We start from the raw sequence: 19,759 nt of genomic DNA on the forward strand, positions 1-19,759 counted from the left end.
TCGCAGGGGGAGGAATCTCCAAATCATCTCGCAAAAGATATCTCAAAGAAGTATATCATGTCGAGGGAAAGGAGGAAGCACCCGACATCCCTGCAATCACATTCACTAAAGAGGACGCATCCAGTATCATCTCGGGACACGACAACCCCATGGTCATCACCATCATACTGGCAAACGCCAATCTCTACCGCACATTAATAGACCAAGGGAGCTCCACCGACATCTTATTCAAAACTGCCTTCGACAAGCTCGGCCTAGAGAAAGACACGTCCACATGATACATGGCGGATTCGCAGGGGGAGGAATCTCCAAATCATCTCGCAAAAGATATCTCAAAGAAGTATATCATGTCGAGGGAAAGGAGGAAGCACCCGACATCCCTGCAATCACATTCACTAAAGAGGACGCATCCAGTATCATCTCGGGACACGACAACCCCATGGTCATCACCATCATACTGGCAAACGCCAATCTCTACCGCACATTAATAGACCAAGGGAGCTCCACCGACATCTTATTCAAAACTGCCTTCGACAAGCTCGGCCTAGAAGACAAGGAGCTTAAGGCATACCCGAACAGCCTGTTCGGACTGGGAGATACCCCGGTACAACCACTGGGATACGTATCACTACATACAACCTTCGGAAAAGGGAACCAGTCCAGGACACTCAAAATAGACTACATTGTGGTCGATGTAAGTTCAGCCTACAATGCTCTAATAGGTCGGACAACACTAAATCAACTCGGCGCAATAGTCTCGACTCCACATCTATGCATGAAATTCCCAACTAAAGAGGGGATATCCACAATAAAAGTAGATCAAAAGATGGCACGCCGCTATTATAACGAAAGTCTAAACCTCAGAGGCAGAGGAGAAGAGTTTCATACAATTGAGCTTAGCGGAGTTCAGAGATGAGAAGAACTCCGTCCGCAACCAGAAGGTGAGATAGAGAAGGTTCAGATCGGAGACACCTCGGACAAAACGACTAATATCGGCACGATCCTGAGAGGAGACTCAAAAGAATTACTGGTACAATTCTTACGAGATAATGTCGATCTCTTCGCATGGAAAGCTGCAGACATGCCAGGCATAGACCCCAAGCTAATGAGTCACAAGTTGGCGGTCTATCCAGGATCTCGGTCGATACAGTAGAGACGAAGAAAACTTGGGCCGATCCCAAGCTGTGGAAGAACAGGTACAAGCACTACTGGAGGCAGGATTCATAAGAGAAGTCAAGTACCCACTATGGCTAGCTAACGTCGTCTTGGTGTAAAAATCAAATGGGAAATGGCGAATGTGCATCGACTACCTCGACCTCAACAAAGCCTGCCCAAAAGATCCTTACCCACTCCCAAGTATCGACGCTCTGGTAGATGCTCCATCCGGATATAGATACCTCTCATTTATGGATGCATATTTTGGATACAACCAAATTCTCATGTATCCACCAGATCAAGAAAAGACCTCGTTTTTTATGCCAAAAGCAAATTACTGCTACATTGTAATGCCTTTTGGTCTCAAGAATGCGGGAGCTACATATCAAAGGCTAATGAATAAAGTCTTTTCAGACCATATCGAAAAGATCATGGAAGTCTACATGGACGACATGTTAATAAAGACACAAAGTGAATAGACATTATTGTCCGACCTGGCCCAAGTGTTCGACACTATAAGGAAGCATGACATGCGCCTCAATCCCGCAAAATGCACTTGTTATCCGAGTTCGACCTCCAATATGAAGCTCGGACGGCCATCAAATCACAGTATCTGGCCAACTTCATCGCAGAATTCACAGATGCCCTGGAAATCCCCACAGAATGGAATCTCTATATGGACGGTTCTTCAAATAAGACCGGAAGCGGTGCAGGTGTGATAATAGAAAGCAACCAAGGAACCCAAGTTGAGCTCTCCCTCAAGTTTGGGTTCCCGGCCTCAAACAACCAGGCGGAATATGAAGCGTTATTAGCTGGTTTGAAGCTGGCTAAAGAGGTTGGAGCTCAAAAACTCAACATTTACAGTGATTCACAAGTAGTCACCTCACAGATAGAAATCAATACCATCAAACTCGGGCGAGTACGAGGAAAAGAAATCAATACCATCAAACTAGGGCGAGTACGAGGTCGGGAAGAACTTTGTCCACAGCCTGAGGGCGAGATTGAGGAAGTCCAGATCGGAGATATCCCAGATAAAACAACAAATATTGGGGCAACTTTGAAAAAAGACATAAAAGAGTCTCTAATACAGTTCCTAAGAGATAATACCGACCTCTTTGCATGGAAGGCCGCGGACATGCCAGGTATAGATCCCAAACTAATGTGTCACAAACTGGCAGTATACCCGGGATCTCGGCCAGTACAACAGAAGCGTCAAAAGCTCAGACCAGAGAGATCCCAAGCTGTGGAAGAACAGGTACAAGCTCTACTGGAGGCAGGATTCATAAGAGAAGTCAAGTACCCACAATGGCTGGCCAACGTGGTATTGGTAAAAAAGTCAAATGGAAAACGGCGGATGTACACTGATTACACCGACCTCAATAAAGCCTGTCCAAAAGATCCCTATCCACTCCCAAGCATAGACACTCTAGTGGATGTCTCCTCCGGATACAAGTACTTTCCTTCATGGATGCTTATTCGAGATATAATTAAATCCCAATGTATCCACCTGATTAAGAAAAGACCTCATTCCTAACCCCAAAAGTAAATTACTGTTATGTCGTCATGCCATTCGGACTCAAAAACGCAGGAGCTACCTATCAAAGATTAATGAATAAAGTCTTTGCATACCATATCGGAAAACTCATGGAGGTATATGTGGATGACATGTTGTTAAAAACACAAAGTGAGGAATCATTACTGTTCGACCTCGCCAAAGTGTTCGATACCATCAGAAAGCATGGCATGCGACTTAATCCCGCAAAGTGTACCTTTGCAGTAGACGCTGGCAAATTCTTGGGTTTTATGCTAACACAACGAGGAATTGAGGCAAACCCGGATAAATTCCGGGCTATACTCAACATGAAAAGTTCAACCTGCGTCAAAGAAGTACAACAACTCAATGGGAGACTGGCAGCCTTGTCCAGATTTCTAGCCTGATCGGCCATAAGATCTCTTCCCTTTTATGCCACACTAAGGAAGCAGTGGGAAGTCGGGCAATAGCCTCAACGCTAGTCAAAGAAGACGAAAGTGGGCAACAACCCATCTACTTCATCAACAAAGCCCTACAAGGGGCCAAACTGAACTATCAAAAGATAGAAAAGTTTGCCTACGCTCTCATACTAACTTCTCAACGACTTCGCCCATATTTTCAAGCTCACATCATCAAGGTTCGGACTAACCAACCAACCTATGAAAGGCATTCTACAGAAGACAAACTTAGCCGGAAGAATTCTACAGTGGGCAGTCGAGCTATCTGAGTTCGTTCTTCAATATGAAGCTCAGACGGCCATGAAGTCTCAATATTTGGCCGATTTTATTGCTGAGTACACTGACACCCCGGGAACTCCTACAAAATGGAATCTCTATGTGGATGGCTCTTCAAACAAAACCAGGAGTGGTGTAGGTGTGATAATAGAAAGTGACCAGGGAACCCAAATCGAACTCTCCCTAAAATTCGAGTTCCCTGTTTCAAACCACTAAGCCGAATACGAGGCCTTACTAGTTGGTTTGAGACTGGCTAAGGAAGTTGGAGTTCAAAAGCTTATCATCTTCAGTGATTTGTAAGTATTCACCTCGCAAATAGCAGGGAGTTATCAAGCTAAGGAGCATACCATGAAGAAGAACCTGGACAAAACCAGGGAACAACTCGGGAAATATGAGGTCCGCCATATACCTTGGGAACAGAACGCTCGAGCTGATGCACTCTCAAAATTAGCCAGCACCAAACCAGGGGGCAATAATAGATGGATGGATGACCACCATAATGGATGGATGACCACCATAATCAACTACCTCAAATCGGAGACACTCCCTATAGATAAGAAGGAAGCAAAGAGGCTAAGACGAGAAGCACAATACTACACCATCATAAACAACATCCTGTACAAGAGAGGGATCTCGACACCCCTATTAAAATGTGTGCCGACCTCCAACACCAAGGAGGTCCTGGAAGAAATACACAGTGGCATATGTGGCAACCATCTTGGAGCACGAGCTCTCTCCAAAAAAGTACTCCGAGCCGGATTCTTTGGCCAACTTTGCAAAAGGAAGCAACAGAGTTCGTAAAGATATGTCCACCATGTCAGAAACATACTAACTTCCACATCGCCCCACCAGAGGAGCTTATTAGCATAACATCACCTTGGCCGTTCGCAAAAAGGGGACTCGATCTCCTAGGACCCTTTTTCCCAAGGATCAGGACAAGTCAAGTTCCTCATTGTAGGGGTCGATTACTTCACAAAATGGATTGAGGCAGAGCCCCTAGCTAATGCCACTGCTCAAAAAAGCCGAAAATTCTTATATAGAAACATTGTCACAAGGTTTGGGGTTCCCCACTCTATCACCATAGACAATGGCACTCAATTCATAGACGCAGGTTTCAGGAAGTTGGTAGCTGACTTGAAAATAAAGCACTAATTTACATCCGTAGAACACCCATAGGCTAATGGACAAGCAGAAGCTGCCAACAAAGTAATACTAGCCGGGTTAAAACGGAGACTACAGGACGCGAAGGGAGCCTGGGCTGAAGAGCTCCCGCAGGTCCTATGGGCATATTGGACAACTCCGCACTCCACCAAAAAGGAATCTCCTTTCTGATTAGCTTACGGAATGGAGGCAATGATCCTAGTAGAGTTCGAAGAAGGATTTCCCAGAACGATCCACTACAGTAAAGAGGCCAACTCCAACTTCAAAGGGAAGAGCTCGACCTACTTCCAGAAATCTGAGAAGGAGCTCGGATCAGGGAGGAGGCATTAAAACGTCGAATGACCTCAAGATACAATCGGATGGTAGTACAGCGAAGTTTTGCCAACAATGACCTCATCCTAATCCGAAATGATATCGGAACAAGTCAACCAGGAGAAGGGAAGCTAGCAGCTAACTGGAAAGGACCCTACCGAGTCATAGAGGTACTGGGAAAAGGCTACTATAGGGTGTCCGAACTCGAGGGGCGAGAGCTACCAAGGTCATGGCACGCCTACAACCTAAGAAGGTATTATAGTTAGGAGGTGATTAAAGATCTTAGGTCAAGGTGCACTCTTTTTCCTAAAAAGGTTTTTTAACGAGGCACCAAGCCAAGATCCATAAAATTGCCTGACTTAAAAGGGTAAGATGCCTATATTTCTACTTTCTATTGGAATAAAAATTTTCAGATTCTCTACAAAGTTTCTCTACCTAGACGCATTAATCTGAACGCAAGAAATTCATCGTCCGATTAAAAAGCTACAGGTCGGCAAGGTGAAAACCAAATTCACCGCCCGACCACGATGAAAATCGAATTCATCGTCTGAATTTCTACAAAGGTCGGCCAAGTGAGAACCAAACTCACCGCCCGATTTCTACAAAATCGGCAAGATGAAAAAGTGATAAAAATAGATTAATGCAAAAAGTTATAAAAAGTAATTCATAGAAAGAGGCCTGACGAGGTCTGAGAAAAAATAGATTGCTAAAAATAACTTAGAACGGACCGACATGAAGAAGTCGGACCAATCGACATGAAAGCAACAAAGGTTATAAAAAATAATCCATAGAAAGAGATCTGACGAGGTCTGAGAAAAAATGGATTGCTAAAAATAACTTAGAACAGACCGACATGAAGAAGTTGGACCTATCAATCAAAGAGGCAAAGTTATAAAAAGTAATCCATAGAAAGAGGCCTGGCCAGCCCCGATTAAAAATAGATTACTAAAAATAACTCGAGAAGAATCGACAAGAGAAGTCGGACCAACAAAAGGCGTGCGCTAGAAGGGACACAGCTTGACCTAAAAAGCCACGAACTCACAAAAAGCTATCAGAATTGTTCATACTAAAAAGGTTCCATGAGAACACCAACAAGTCATCAAACAAAGCTAGCCTCAAAGGTCACTCTGACTAAAGCAAGAAAACGAACAAACACAAAGGTAATCAAAAGAGGTCGGATAGCAAAGTCCAACACTCAGAAAGCCACCTGAAGGTCGACCTCAGGAGTTCAAAAGCAATCGTTTTTTGCTAAATAAAGTTGCTAAGAAAAGCAACTAAAATGTTAGGGCCACACCAGGGCTTAATTACAAAAAAGTAGAGTTTAAAAATCCACAAACTGGGCTATACAAAATACATTAGAAAAAGTCACAGGGGATCTAAGTTCTCCTCAGTAACGGCACCCTGAGTCGTCGGGGTAGGTATGATCTTCATTGGAATCACATCTACAGTTCCATCATCCCAATTTAAGATCTGGACATCGGGATCGGACACAAGGTGGCTGACCTCAGCAACAGTAGTTGAAAAAGTCGTCGCAGTAGGAGCTTTGACTGGGGGCTCAGGGGGAGGACCATCCTCCTAATCTTCATCTGGGGTAGGAACAATCTTACCATTTTCAATGATATTGTCCAAACTAAAAAGACTCAGGTCGAGCTCGGGAGCCAGAACTCAGATCTGAACTTTTAAGTTTTCATAAGCATCAGTCACGCTGCCTACGAGATGGTCCTAGAGCTCAGCATAGTCAGCATGAGCAGACTCCAGCCTCTCCCTGGTCTCCAACAGCTCACCATAGGTTCGAGTATAACTCTCTTTCCACTTCTTGGCCATCTCCTCGGCCAGATTTGTAGTAGCCTCTGTAGCAACAGCCCTTGATTTTTCCTTCTCTACATCCAGCTCTAACTTTGGCATCCAGCTCATCCTTCAACCCCTTGATCCTGTCAAATTCCGACTTGGCTTCCTGCATAAAGGCCTTCGTCGTATGGACAGGAGAATCTTGGATAGAGCAAAACAAAGCTGCACCTATATGCGTAATGCGCCATTTGCACACTACTACTGGTGATAAAATCCAGGTGGTGCAGGATGGACACATCGTCCATAGGAAGTCGGCCATAAAGAGCGATATGGTTATCCACAAACCCCACAGCATCAAAGTCAGAGGCATCAAAATTGAAGGGCTCAACAGTCCTCTGCTTCTTAGGAGGAGGACCAGCAGCAAAGGGAGAGGCAGCACTGGAGGTTGGCTGAGGTGGATCAGAAGGGACCAGGCGAACCTGGGGAGTTGGGATGACTTTCCTCGATCCAGAAGTGTCCGAGGTTGACCTCCTCAGGGTAACTTTGGAAGATTCCTCCCCAGAAATTTTGGCCGAGATGTTCTGAGCCACAGTCACGTTCCTTGCCATCTTAAAGGTCTTCATAGAATCAGTGGTCTTTACCATCTCTGAAAACACACAAAAAAAAAAAACAGAATTTCAAGTGAGAAAGGGGTGGATTGGTAAAACAAACAAATAAAATAAGGAGAAAAGCCAGCGAAGAAATCGGTAAACTACCCAATTCAACTCGGAAAAGGGAAGGATCCCCTGAGAACCTTTTTTTGTCGAGGTAAGGAGGTTCCCCCCATTTCTCCTCCAACACATTTACAAAGGCCTGCTCGATTTCATCTAGCATTTCCCAAGTATACCTAGACACTACCACATTCTGTTGCCAGCATAAGGGGAGGGCAGGTTCATTATTCTGTTCCAAGAAGAAAGGCCGAGCTCCTTCAACAGCTCGGACCTTGAAATAATAGTTTTTGAAATCCCTAAAAGATTCGTCATACATAGAAAAAACTTTCTTTCCCTGGGCAGCTTGAAAAGAAATCCAGGAAGCCTTCTTCTTAGCTGCCCCAGGCTTCGTCAAAACAAAAAGGTAAAGAAAGCGAGTTTGAGAAGGTCGGACATCCAATTCTTGGCACAACAGTTGGAAGATTTTTATGAAACCCCACGAGTTCGGGTGAAGCTGAGAAGGAGCTACGTTGCAGGACCACAACAGGTCGGTCTCAAAGGAAGTAAAAGGAAGGGTAATGCTCATTTGGCTAAAAAAGTAATCATACGCATAAAAGAAGGGACATTCCCCCTGAATTAAGGTATGAAAGCAAACCCTCTCATCAGGGTCAGGCGCTATCAACTCAGAATTCTTCTCCTGATCTCTATTACTACAAACCTTGTGATGTCTCATAAGCTGCACGCAATACTCAGAATTAACCACAGAAACACACATCAAGACGAGGGAGTCCAGCCAGTCAGACATGCCCTCGGAGACTTTGGTGGACGTCTCGACAATGTTTTTGTGAGAAGACATGGGTCAACTAGTCCTACAGTGAGAAAAAGGAAAATAGGTTACTAATCAAATAGCTCGGACAAAACAGAAAACGTCTCGGACAAATATGGAGATAACTCGGACAATAGCATGCGAATGTTAAAAGACTCAGAAACAGAAGTAAAAGGAAACCCTAGGACTGACACTGAGGTCCAGGGGCATCCTTTGGAGGCAATAACAAAGCAAGGGTCCAGGAAAAAGACAAGTTTTGCAGTTAAGCCCTAAAAACACAAAAGAAGATCAAGCCTTCTCTGACAAATGGCGATCCATCCATACAAAACAGCGAACATCAAGCATGCAGAAACCATAAAAAAGATGCAACCTTTTTTCAAATTCACAGTCTATTACTCAAAGATACAAACTGAAGAGGATCTACGCATAAAGAAATCAAGTAAAAGGGGTAGAAACAAGCAACAAAATAAAGAAACCCTCAAGGCGCGCACTACAGGCACAACGACGCAGAAAAGATGCAAACTTTTTAACACGAATCCAAGCAAGATCAAAACTTTTCATACATAAAACAAGCACAAGCATAAAAAGAACAGCGTAAAAAGTAAAAAGTGAGAGAAGATGAAAAGCTAACTTGCAACGGAGAGAAGATGATAAACGATCAGAGACTGAAGTAATGACTAAAACGACGCCAACAATCGCCTTTGCAGGTGAGGAAGAAGAAGACACGAAGGCCCAGAAACAAAAGGGTAAAGAGAAGGGAGAAGTTGCAGTAAGCAAAGAGACGAGAAACTGAGGGGAAAAGGCTCTGAAATTCAAATGAAGATACAAAGAGGAAAGTAAAAGGAAAATGGCGAAGAGTTAATGAGTATTTAAAGCTTCACACGTTTCCAAGGAAACACAAAATGCGCAGTTAAAAAGGAGTAAGACAAAATGCTTTGCATTCAAAAATCCATTAGGAGCTCTACAAAACGGGATCGACAGAACAAAAATGCTCGAGCTCGACTTCCCCAAAGGAAGTCAAAATCTAACAAAGACACGACCTTAAAAGAAAGACCGAGGTCAAGCAGGGGCACTGTTCATGCCTTGGGTCGAGCTGTATGACTGGCTGATTGAAGACAAGTCGACTGACCTCTTCAGGTCAGGATTACCCGACCTCCTCTCAAGGAGTTTGGCCAAATCGCTGCAAAGGCCAAAGAAAGGCCCAAATAAAGGGACACAGCCCATTATAAAGGTAGCTAAAGCTTAGAAAGATAAGGGCGGTTCCCCTTAGAGATAAGATGACTTCAGTTAGAAGATAAGATAAGATAACTAACTTATCTTATCTGGACAGGTTAGCCTACACTACTATAAATACACTGGAGCACCCAGGTATCACTCATACTCTGATTCTACTAAAAAACCTGCTTAAAGCCCATGCTAACTTAAGCATCGGAGTCTCTTGCAGGTACCACCACCCTCCGATGATGAAGGATCAGCAGTATCTCTAGCTCCACCAGGTCGGACATGACAGCTCCGGCCACCAGATCCAACAAGTCGGACACGACAGCTCCGGCCACCAGATCCAACAAGTCGGACACGACAGCTCCGGCCACCACAGCAGATCTCATCCAAGATCGACCTTCAGTTTCAGGTAACCCCCGGAACACTATCTGTATCTATATTTATATTTGTGTATGTATAATGGTGTGGTTGAATACACTGGGCCTTAAACTCAAACAACTTCACTAGAAAAATACCACCTTCATTGGGTAAACTCTCCAAACTTTATTGGTTAGACTTGGTAGATAACCAACTCACAGGGCCTATTCCAGTTTCAACCTCCACCACCCCTGGATTAGACCAACTTCTAAAGGCTAAGCACTTGTTAGTATTTTTACTCATTTTTTAATTTATTATTTCTCGAGTAATCACTTAATTTGACCCTTTATAAAGGATAAAATCATTCTGATTTAAGAAGCAGTATTCTCTTCATCTTATAATAACTGTTTTGAATTGCATTTGTAATCTAATGCAGCCATTTCAATAAGAACCAGCTTTCAGGTGCCCCCAAACTTTTCAGCTCTAACATGGTGTTCATACATGTGTAAGTTCATATATTTTATTTTATTTTTCAAAAATTGGTGTTATAAGCTTGTGATGTCATCTATTTTACCATTTTTAACAACCTTTTCTTTTTTTCTAGAAGATTATTTGATGGAAATTATTTATTTGGTTCTATACCAGAAACATTAGGACTAGTTCAGACATTTGAGGTTCTGTAAGTAATTGCCTCATATTTCAGTTTTTTAATAAATTTTGTCGACTCTTTCTACCAATCTAATTTTATTTTTTCTTTTTATATTATTTGACTAGTTATATATTGTTTCTAATGACATCTTTTCATTGTTATAATTTTAATTTATAACAGTCGGCTTGATAGAAATTCCCAGACAGGAGAGGTTCCTACAAATCTTTGTAAGAGATGAGTTTGGATAATGAAGTTGGAGTGTTGCAGCAAGAAACAAAGATATTGGAGCAAGTTCCTGGGATGAAACTCACACAAGAGACCAAGAAACTAAGGCAGGCTTGTTTTAAAGTTAATTACAAAAGGAAGAAACTTTTGGCCTCCAAATCTCACTCATCATCACTTAGCTAAGCTACTTGTCTTGTATATTCATATTCTAAGTAGTAAAAACAACACTTATTAGATGGTTTAAATACGTTATTAGATATTAACATATTTTAGGAAACTATATGGCAGATTTGACTGATTAGTGTTTATTGCAATGCTGGTATTTTGGTAAGTTTAGTAAGACAAGGTTTTGTATAGGAGTTATTACTTTTAATTTTCAATAATAAAAAATATATATTATATTAATATTTTGTTTATGAGTTATATAATATTTCATTTATGGATTATGATTTTTTGTTATTGGAAATTTTAATCACAAAATTATTTATTTAACGTGGTAAAAATTACGGTAAAAATTGTTTTTTTAAACGATAAAAAATGTCACTGTTAGGGTAAAACGACGGTTCAAAAATGTCATTTTAACCAACAAAAACGCTACTGTCAGGGTAAAAATGGCGGTTCAAAAATGCCGTTTTAACCAACCAAAATGCCACTCTGGCAGGGTAATAATGGCGGTTCAAACCGCCGTTTTAACCTATCCAAAAACTGTCATTTTAACTTTGGAAATAACGGCGATTTGAACCGCCGTTTTAACCTATTAAAAAACTACCGTTTTAACCCAGGGAATTGTGGCGGTTTTCGAAAAACTGCCGTAATAACCCGAATGGCGCCCAGAATTATGTCGCTTTACAAAACCGCCATTATTCGTGATAATGGCGGTTCAAACCGCTGTAAATACAAAAAAAACCGCCGTTTTTAATAGAATTTTTTTTAGTGACACCCAAAGCATTCAATCTTAAGTGTCTAGAAATATTACATATTACATAAATGAAACTGAAACCATACCTTGGCCGATTCCCAAACACACCAAACACCAAAACGAAACCACCAAGCTCGATCTAAAGCCTCAACCAACTTCAACAAACACCAAAACTCAATCTTACATCACATATATCACCAAAATCAAAATCCAAGATTCACATGGCCGTAAACGGCTCATCAATCGGAGCTCCATAGCTCAAGTTATGGCTCCCGGAAGTGGAGGATGAATAGTGTCATCCCTCTTCTCCTCTCCTCTCTAAAACCGTGGCCCTCTCTCTCTTAGGGCTTGAAAATAAGCTCAAAGCTCATTAAATGAGCTTATATAGGTTAGGCCTCGGGCCCGGTTTAGGCCCGGTCCAATCCGTTAGTATTTTTGGTCCGTTTGGCCTATTTTGGGCCAAAACCTTTAAGATTAGTGCCCGGTTTTAAATTCTAAATTATTTTTATCCTTTCAAAATAATAAATCACTTTTCAAAATATTATTTTCCAAAATACGCGGTACTGGACAGACTAGAGCCGGTACTGCTAGCTTAAGCGCCAGTACGCATTTTTACAAAAACTTTTCGAAAGAAATACATTTTCCAACTCAGAAAAATTCACTGAAATTAAATTTCACATTTATATTTTCAAATTAAAACTTCTAAATTTTGAATCTATTCCGGGTACTAAAATTATTATTTTAAAATAGTTTTATGTGAAAATGCGGGTTCTCACATCCTCCACTCCTTAAAATGATTTTCGCTATTGAAAATCTGAGTTACGCGATATATCCCCATCAAATCGTCCTACCGTGCCGATGTTACCTTTCTCCTTCCACTGCATCACTCTGATTATCGTCATTACGCATCCGAAGTTTTTCTTAAAACAAATACCGAATTTGTAATACTTTTCAAAACCTTTAAAACAAATTCAAACTAAACATATTCCTTGTTAACGCTTTTTCAAAGGAGTCAAAATCATTTCTTCGTAAGCCAAATACTTGAAATCACGGTTTTGGTAAATAAAAACATTCATTTTGAATCCTTTTTGATAAGATAAATCGGAAAGGCCATAGCATTTAAACCAAGAGTTCCGTTCATCTAGCAAAACCAAATCATTTAAACCAAAGTCCCAAACCAAATTTCAAAATCATTTTAACCCTTAAAAATTTTTCAACATGGTTCAAGACCATACCAATTAGAAATTGAAAATCGTAAGTAAAACCCGCTAAAGACATAGTCGGCACTCCTCTTACCACTAGTGTTGAGTCTCACCCATCAACTGATACGCTGCAACTCCACGAACTGGTTTTTCGGAACATGTGAGCTCATAACGCATAGGTTAGGTTAGTCATCCTCACTTTCTCTCCGTGAACGTGATTGACCTCGGCAGTGAGTTGCCATTTGGGTTTCTTTTCCACACCAAACAATTGATATCAAGGTGATCAGTCTCAATATCTCAGGCTCAATGCTTCAATTATCCCCAATGGCACTCACAAACAAGAATGCTATGCAATATCAAGTAGATAACCTAAATATCATGAAAGAAAAATGACCCGGAGTGTGCAACAAAGCACAATCGGTCCATATAATATTATAATAGATCATAGGGAACTAGCCGCAACTTGCAGAGTTTAAGCCAACTAGTATATATAGAAAAATACAGAGTTTTGAAGTTAAAAACAGCTTATACAACTTGTCTCTCACATAAGCCTCTAAGGCTATAAAGTGAAATATACAAAAGGTGACAGAATACTACGACAAAAGTAAAACAGAAACATACAAGGAAAGAACCAAACTCCCCTCTGTCACCATATCCACAATTTCACCGTGGTGAATTACGACCTGCATCTGAAAAATAACAACAAAGTATGGAATGAGAACCGGAGGTTCTCAGTATGGTAATAGAGCCGAATGATGTAAGATGTAAGGCTTCGGGACGGTGAAGGCAATGCTAGAACTTCATATCACATACGGATATTTAAGCTTAAATAAAATAAAATAAATAAAAAACTTGAACCATAAACCGGGTTATCTAAACTTAGGGGGATTCTAACTATTACTAATCACACCGCTGTATCCCACAGCCTTCGCCATCCTAACCTCCGTGCGATCCCATCGCCACCACCTACCTAACCTCCTCAGCACGAGACAATCACAAATAATGCAACCATGTAAAACATAGATAATATTCATATACAACAAGTAGTTCAAGAAGCAGGTAGGCATGTTATACAATTAGGCAAACTCAAGTAAACAAAGCAAGCAAGCATATAGAAGATGCACATGATGAATGTATGCCCTATTGGCTGTGATATCACATGTCGGTTGTAATGCCAAACCTGACAGAAAATCCGGTCGACAACTCCCGGATTAGTCTCTCTATTGCGCATAAGGAGGAATAATTTTGAGGGATGAGTGTCTTACCACCTTCTCCTTTCAGAGGGAAACGTTCTGAGGGAGAGTGCCCTACCACCTTCCTCTGGTTGTCGCATGATTCCGTGGGTTAGTGCCCTACCACCTTGCAATCAGAGAGAAATCGCATTTTCAGGAGGAATAATTTCGAGGGATGAGTGCCATACCACCTTCTCCTTTGAGAGGAAAAAATTTCGAGGGAGCGTGCCCTACCACCTTCCTCTGCTTGCGAGAAGTTTGAGTGAGAAGCCCAGCTTCAACTCTCACATCCGAACGTAGGCGGGAGACTGCCACAGCCCCTACGATAGAGAACAATGCATATCATAATCACATATTTAATCTCAGAGGCCACTCCTTATGGCACTGTTCCACTCATACTCATTCCATCAACATGATCGTTCCTTTCCAAGTTCTCACTTCATATATCTTTCTCCCGTCACATTACCAAACTCATCCTCAGTACATCAGAAACCTAAACCTCTGTTTGCTAACTTTTCAAAGTAAAACCCAAATTAAATCTCCTAGGACCTTTCCCATACTTTGATGCCCGAAAACAATTCCGAGAATCTTAAAATGGTGTCACAGAAGCTTACAAGCTTGTTGGGAAGGTAAAATAGTTGAAAACAAAGTTTAAGTTTGAGAAACAGGCCGTGTGCGTACACACAGGGGTGTGCGTGCACACACCCAGGAAGTTTCAAAACGTGTGTGTATGCACAGGAGCCAAAATTTACAATGTCTGTTCACTCACACAACCTGTGCTAGCGCCCCCAACAGACGACCCTTCCCAACTTGTGTGTGCGCACAGGGCTGTATGTATGCACAAGTTGTAAAACTTCATTGGTATGTGTGTGTGCACAAGGCTGTGCGTACGCACATACCAGAAATCACAAAATTCTGCAACTCTGCAGAATTTCAGATTCAGCACCAATCTTTGAATGATCATAACTTCCTCTACAAAATTCCAAATTTTACAAACTTTATATCAAATCGAAGGGTTTTCAATAATCTTTAATTCTAAACTGAATTCAACAAATTTTGAAAACCGAGGAAAAATTTATGATCAGACAAAGTTCACCAAAAATCCATTTTTACCCAAAAACCACATAACCTCAATTTTAACCAAACCTCAATCCAATACCAATCAATCACATTTCAACCATACCAAAAACACCCAAAATTCATACCAAACACTACTTCAACCATTCAATCATCTAAACCATTTAATACTCACCTCATCCAACTCTAAAATTCAACCTAACATCACATCGCATTTTCTTAATACCACCACTCAAATTCTCAACATTAATCAATGCTACAAGCACCAATTCCTTTATTCCATTATTATCATCCAATCCATTCAATTTTCAACCACTTCACTCACTTACTTTCATCATGAACCACAATAAGCAATAATCAAAATCATCACCAACATCCAAAACCATCATAACATTCATAATCAATATCAATCATCAATAATATCAACAACCACTACAAATTCTCATCAATTTCAATAATCATCAATCCCTCATCAATTACAATTAAATCACACATTTATCATCAAACTTCATCATCATTAAAATACCAACGATCACCATCAAACTCATATACTCCTCATACCAAAACTCTATATCATCATCACCATCATACAAGTTATCCCCAAACATCAAAATCACATACAATTAAGCATACACCCAAAGCGTTTAATCATATCTTAAGGGTCAACTAGCCAAAGTGTCCAGAAACATTACATATTACATAAAGAAAACCGAAACCATACCTTGGCCGATTCCCAAACGCATCAAAAACAAAAATAAAACCACCAAGCTCGATTCAAAGCCTCAACCAACTCCAAAAAACACCAAAACTCAATCTAACATCGCATATATCACCAAAATCAAAACCCAAGATACACAAAATAACTAAAAACAATGGTTTAGTAAAACCTTACCTTGTCCAATAAGATTAGGGGTAAAATTCATCAATTACCCGCTACTAAAGATCACCTAAACAAGCAAAACCAGAAAATCTACTCAAAAATCAAACATAAAAATACGCAGAACCTAGGGCACAAAATTAGGAAGTGAGACTCAATTTCTTACCAGATTTCTTTAGATAGAAAGGAAGAGCTCATCGAGAGCTTTGTGTGGCCATAAACGGCTCGTCAATCGGAGCTCTGTAGCTTAGGTTATGGCTCCCGGAAGTGGAAGATGAATAGTGTCATCCCTCTTCTCCTCTCCTCTCTAAAACCGCGGCCCTCTCTCTCTTAGGGCTAGAAAATGAGCTCAAAGCTCATTAAATGAGCTTATATAGGTTGGGCCTTGGGCTCGGTTTGGGTCCGATCCAACCCGTTAGCGTTTTTGGTCCGTTTGACCCACTTTGGGCCAAAACCTTTAAGATTATTGCCCGGTTTTAAATTCTATATTATTTTAAACTAGAGCCGGTACTGCCAGCTTAAGCGCCAGTACACATTTTTACAAAAACTTTTCGAAAGAAATACATTTTCCAACACAGAAAAATTCACTGAAATCAAATTTCACATTTATATTTTCAAATTAAAACTTCTAAATTTTGAATCTATTCCGGCACTAAAATTATTATTTTTAAATCGATTTAATGCGGGTTCTTACAGATTGAATGATAGTGATGAAACTTATAGGAGGTTGGTGTGGAAGAGCTAGAAAAGGGCAGTGAGGAAGAGGTAGATACCCAAGAAGTGAAATCATTCATGCAAGAGTCCAATAGAATGACTCCATTCCAAGAGCAAATTGAGTGGGTAACAATTTTCTCAATGAGCTTCATCGGCCCACACCAATATGCTATCTTGGAAATGGATCATCAACTTAAGGTCCTTCTTGGAGTGTTAAATGGTGAAGGATTGGATGTTGGTTGCTACAAGAATCCAAAGATCATCAAAGAAGCCAATCCAAGATTTGAAGTTGAAGGGTGGTGCAAAGTGCAATTGAGTGGATTTCGGAAAGTGATGGGGTGCTTTAAAGGCGATTTGGGAGTTTGTTCATCCAAGTTTAAGAGCAAAGATTAACAAGGCAATGAACGAGAAAGTAAAGTATGGGATCCGGGCATATACTTCTACAATCAACTACCTTGGGTCCCAATTGCTTGCTTGAGGTTGCTTGAGAGCTTGACGTACTTCGTTTGGGATATCGGAGGATTTTGGAAGAACAAACATGGGTGGCAACTCAAGGATGAGTCGAAGCATAAGCCACCTTAATAAAAGCTTCACCCAAAGGTCTAACTTAAGGATAATAAACCAAAGTGCTAGGTAGGAGACACCCTACCATGGTAACATCATTCTAAATCCTTTCTTATTTTAGCTTTCGCTTATTGAGTTTCGTTTCTTTTGGTTTGTTTAGTTTAATTTGATTATAAGCTTAGTTTAGTTGCACTTTAGTTTTAATCATGTGTTTTTGAGAAACAATATGTTTTGGAGTTGAAAACCTTTGATTAATATAACTTTTGGTGCTTTAGAACTCTCAAAATATTTAGAGAAACAGAGCATTATGCGTATGCACACACCTGTGCATACACAAACTTTCCCCAATTTTTGTCATCTGTGCATATGCACACCTGTTTTCACACCCTTTGCCGGGAGCGCCCACATACCCTTGTGGCGCATCCCCTGTATTTTCAGCTCTTGTGCGTACGCATGGACCTGTGTGCATACGCACAGGCGTCGAATTGAGCATCAATTCAAAAGATGCCCTGTCGCGCTTGACCCCTTACCTACCCCTTTCTCTTCTTCATTCTGGTGCATACTGATGAATGAACTTTTGTGTGGTCTAGAATTTTAAAATAAACTCTCGTTGCAAGTATAGTTTCTAAACCAACAATAATCCTTTCATACAAAAACTTGGTTGTCACAAGTAACAAACCCCTAATAAAATTGATAACTGAAGTATTTAAACCTCGGGTCGTCTCTCAAGGAATTGCAGGAAAGTGTGCTTATAATTGGTTATAGAAAAGTATGTTTTGGGGTTTTGGATAAGAAACAAGAAAGGTAAATGGGAATAAAATTAAAATGGTAAAAAGGTCTTAGCAAGGGTTGGTGGTCAAGGATCTCTATCCTTATTACTAACCACAACATAAGAATTGGCAAGGATCAATCCCATTAAATCATCCTCTAGCTTAGTAAAGGAAAGTTAAATGAGCTATATCAATCCATGTTCATAAGTCCTAATTCTCTACTAATTTGCTTAATAAGAACTAGAGTTAATGGCCCCAATCATCAATTACTTGGACATTAGTAACTCAAGAGTTCCTAAGTTATCATCCCAAGCCAAGAACATAAAAGTCTAAGCTAAAACCCTCCCAAGCATTTCATCAAATACTTGGAAGGCATGAAATGAAAACATAGAAAATACCTAATAAAGTGTCAATTCTAAACAACCAATTGCAACATCAATGAGAACAAATGAAGGAAGGAGCATTAAACAAAAAATACCTCAACTTGCATAAATAAGAGAATTGAATCTAACATGGGAATTCATAAACTAAATTGGCAACATAAAGTAATCAATAAGGGAAACAAATAAACTAAAATGCTAGAGTAATTAAGAGTAGAAGAGAAACTAAATTGAAATAAGATAGAATTCAGAAATCAAAAGAGGAATAAAACTAAGACCCTAAAAACTAGAGAGAGGAGAGAGCCTCTCTCTCTAAAAACTACATCTAAACCTAGCTAATGTGAATGAATGATTGATTGACGAGTGATGGATGTCTTCCCCCTTCAGTCCTTGGTCTTTTTAGCCTTTTTCCGCCAAAGATGAGCTCAAAACTGGGCCAGAAGCCCTCCTGAAATCGCTGGTTGCGATTTCATTAAAGGTGTTAGCGTAGGCATCGACGCGTACGCGTATAGCGCACGTACGCGTCGCTGGAGCAGTGTGCGATCCGCGCGGATGCAGCTGGTGCACGCGCGTGTCCATGGCGCGTTCCAAATCCTTGGCTTTTTCTGATTTCTCCATTTTGCATGCTTTCTCTTTGCTCCTTTGATCCGTTCTTAGCCCTTTTCAATATGAAATTACTAACAAATACATCAAGGCATCTAGTGGAATCAAAGGGGATGTAAATTATCAAATTAAGGATCTAAAAGCATGTTTTCACACTTGAGCACAAATTAGGAGACAATCACAAAACTATGCTATTTTATTGAGTAAATGTGAGAAAAGGTTGACAAAAATGCTCTAAATTCAACACAAGATAAGCCCTACAAATGGAGTTTATTAGATACCCCCTACCCATCCTCCTGGCAACACCGCCGGCGCTAGCGCCGCCAGTGCTGCGTGGCCATGCCTCTCTTCTTCTCCTTCTTCCTTCTTCTATCTTCTTTCTTCTCTCTTTCTTCTCTTCCCAACATGCCTACCCTGCTTCCTTGTGCCAGGCCGCCAGTATATTCTCTGGCGAACCTCAACTGCCTTGAGCCCCACAGTGGCAGCTACCAATGCCACTGCTACATCTTCTTCTCTACCATTCTTCAACTCTTTAATTTTAACGTTTTAATCTTATTTGTTTTGTTCATTTACTTGCTTAATTTTCATTTTCTTTTTTTAACTTTGGTAACCTAGCTTAGGTTTAGCAAACTTAATTGGTTGTTGTTGAATTACAAGTGTTCAATTTCTGATTTCTGTGTTGTTGATGCATGAATTTTGGCTTGAAATTCTTGAATATGCATTGCATACCAAGTGTTTGCTTAAATGCCCAAATGAACTTTTAGTTTAATGCA

The 19,759-nt window shown here is 40.6% G+C and overlaps 1 long non-coding RNA gene across 1 annotated transcript in view; it reads left to right on the forward strand.

Annotated features, from left to right (window-relative positions):
- LOC110264250 overlaps positions 1-10,944 on the forward strand; it is a 22,838-nt gene extending 11,894 nt beyond the window's left edge. Inside the window, exon 3 of the long non-coding RNA XR_002350045.1 lies at positions 10,604-10,944. This is a non-coding gene — a long non-coding RNA (uncharacterized LOC110264250). The remainder of the gene's footprint in view (positions 1-10,603) is intronic.

This window comes from Arachis ipaensis, chromosome B07 (genome assembly GCF_000816755.2).
Source record: "Arachis ipaensis cultivar K30076 chromosome B07, Araip1.1, whole genome shotgun sequence".
Classification (NCBI taxonomy): Eukaryota; Viridiplantae; Streptophyta; class Magnoliopsida; order Fabales; family Fabaceae; genus Arachis; species Arachis ipaensis.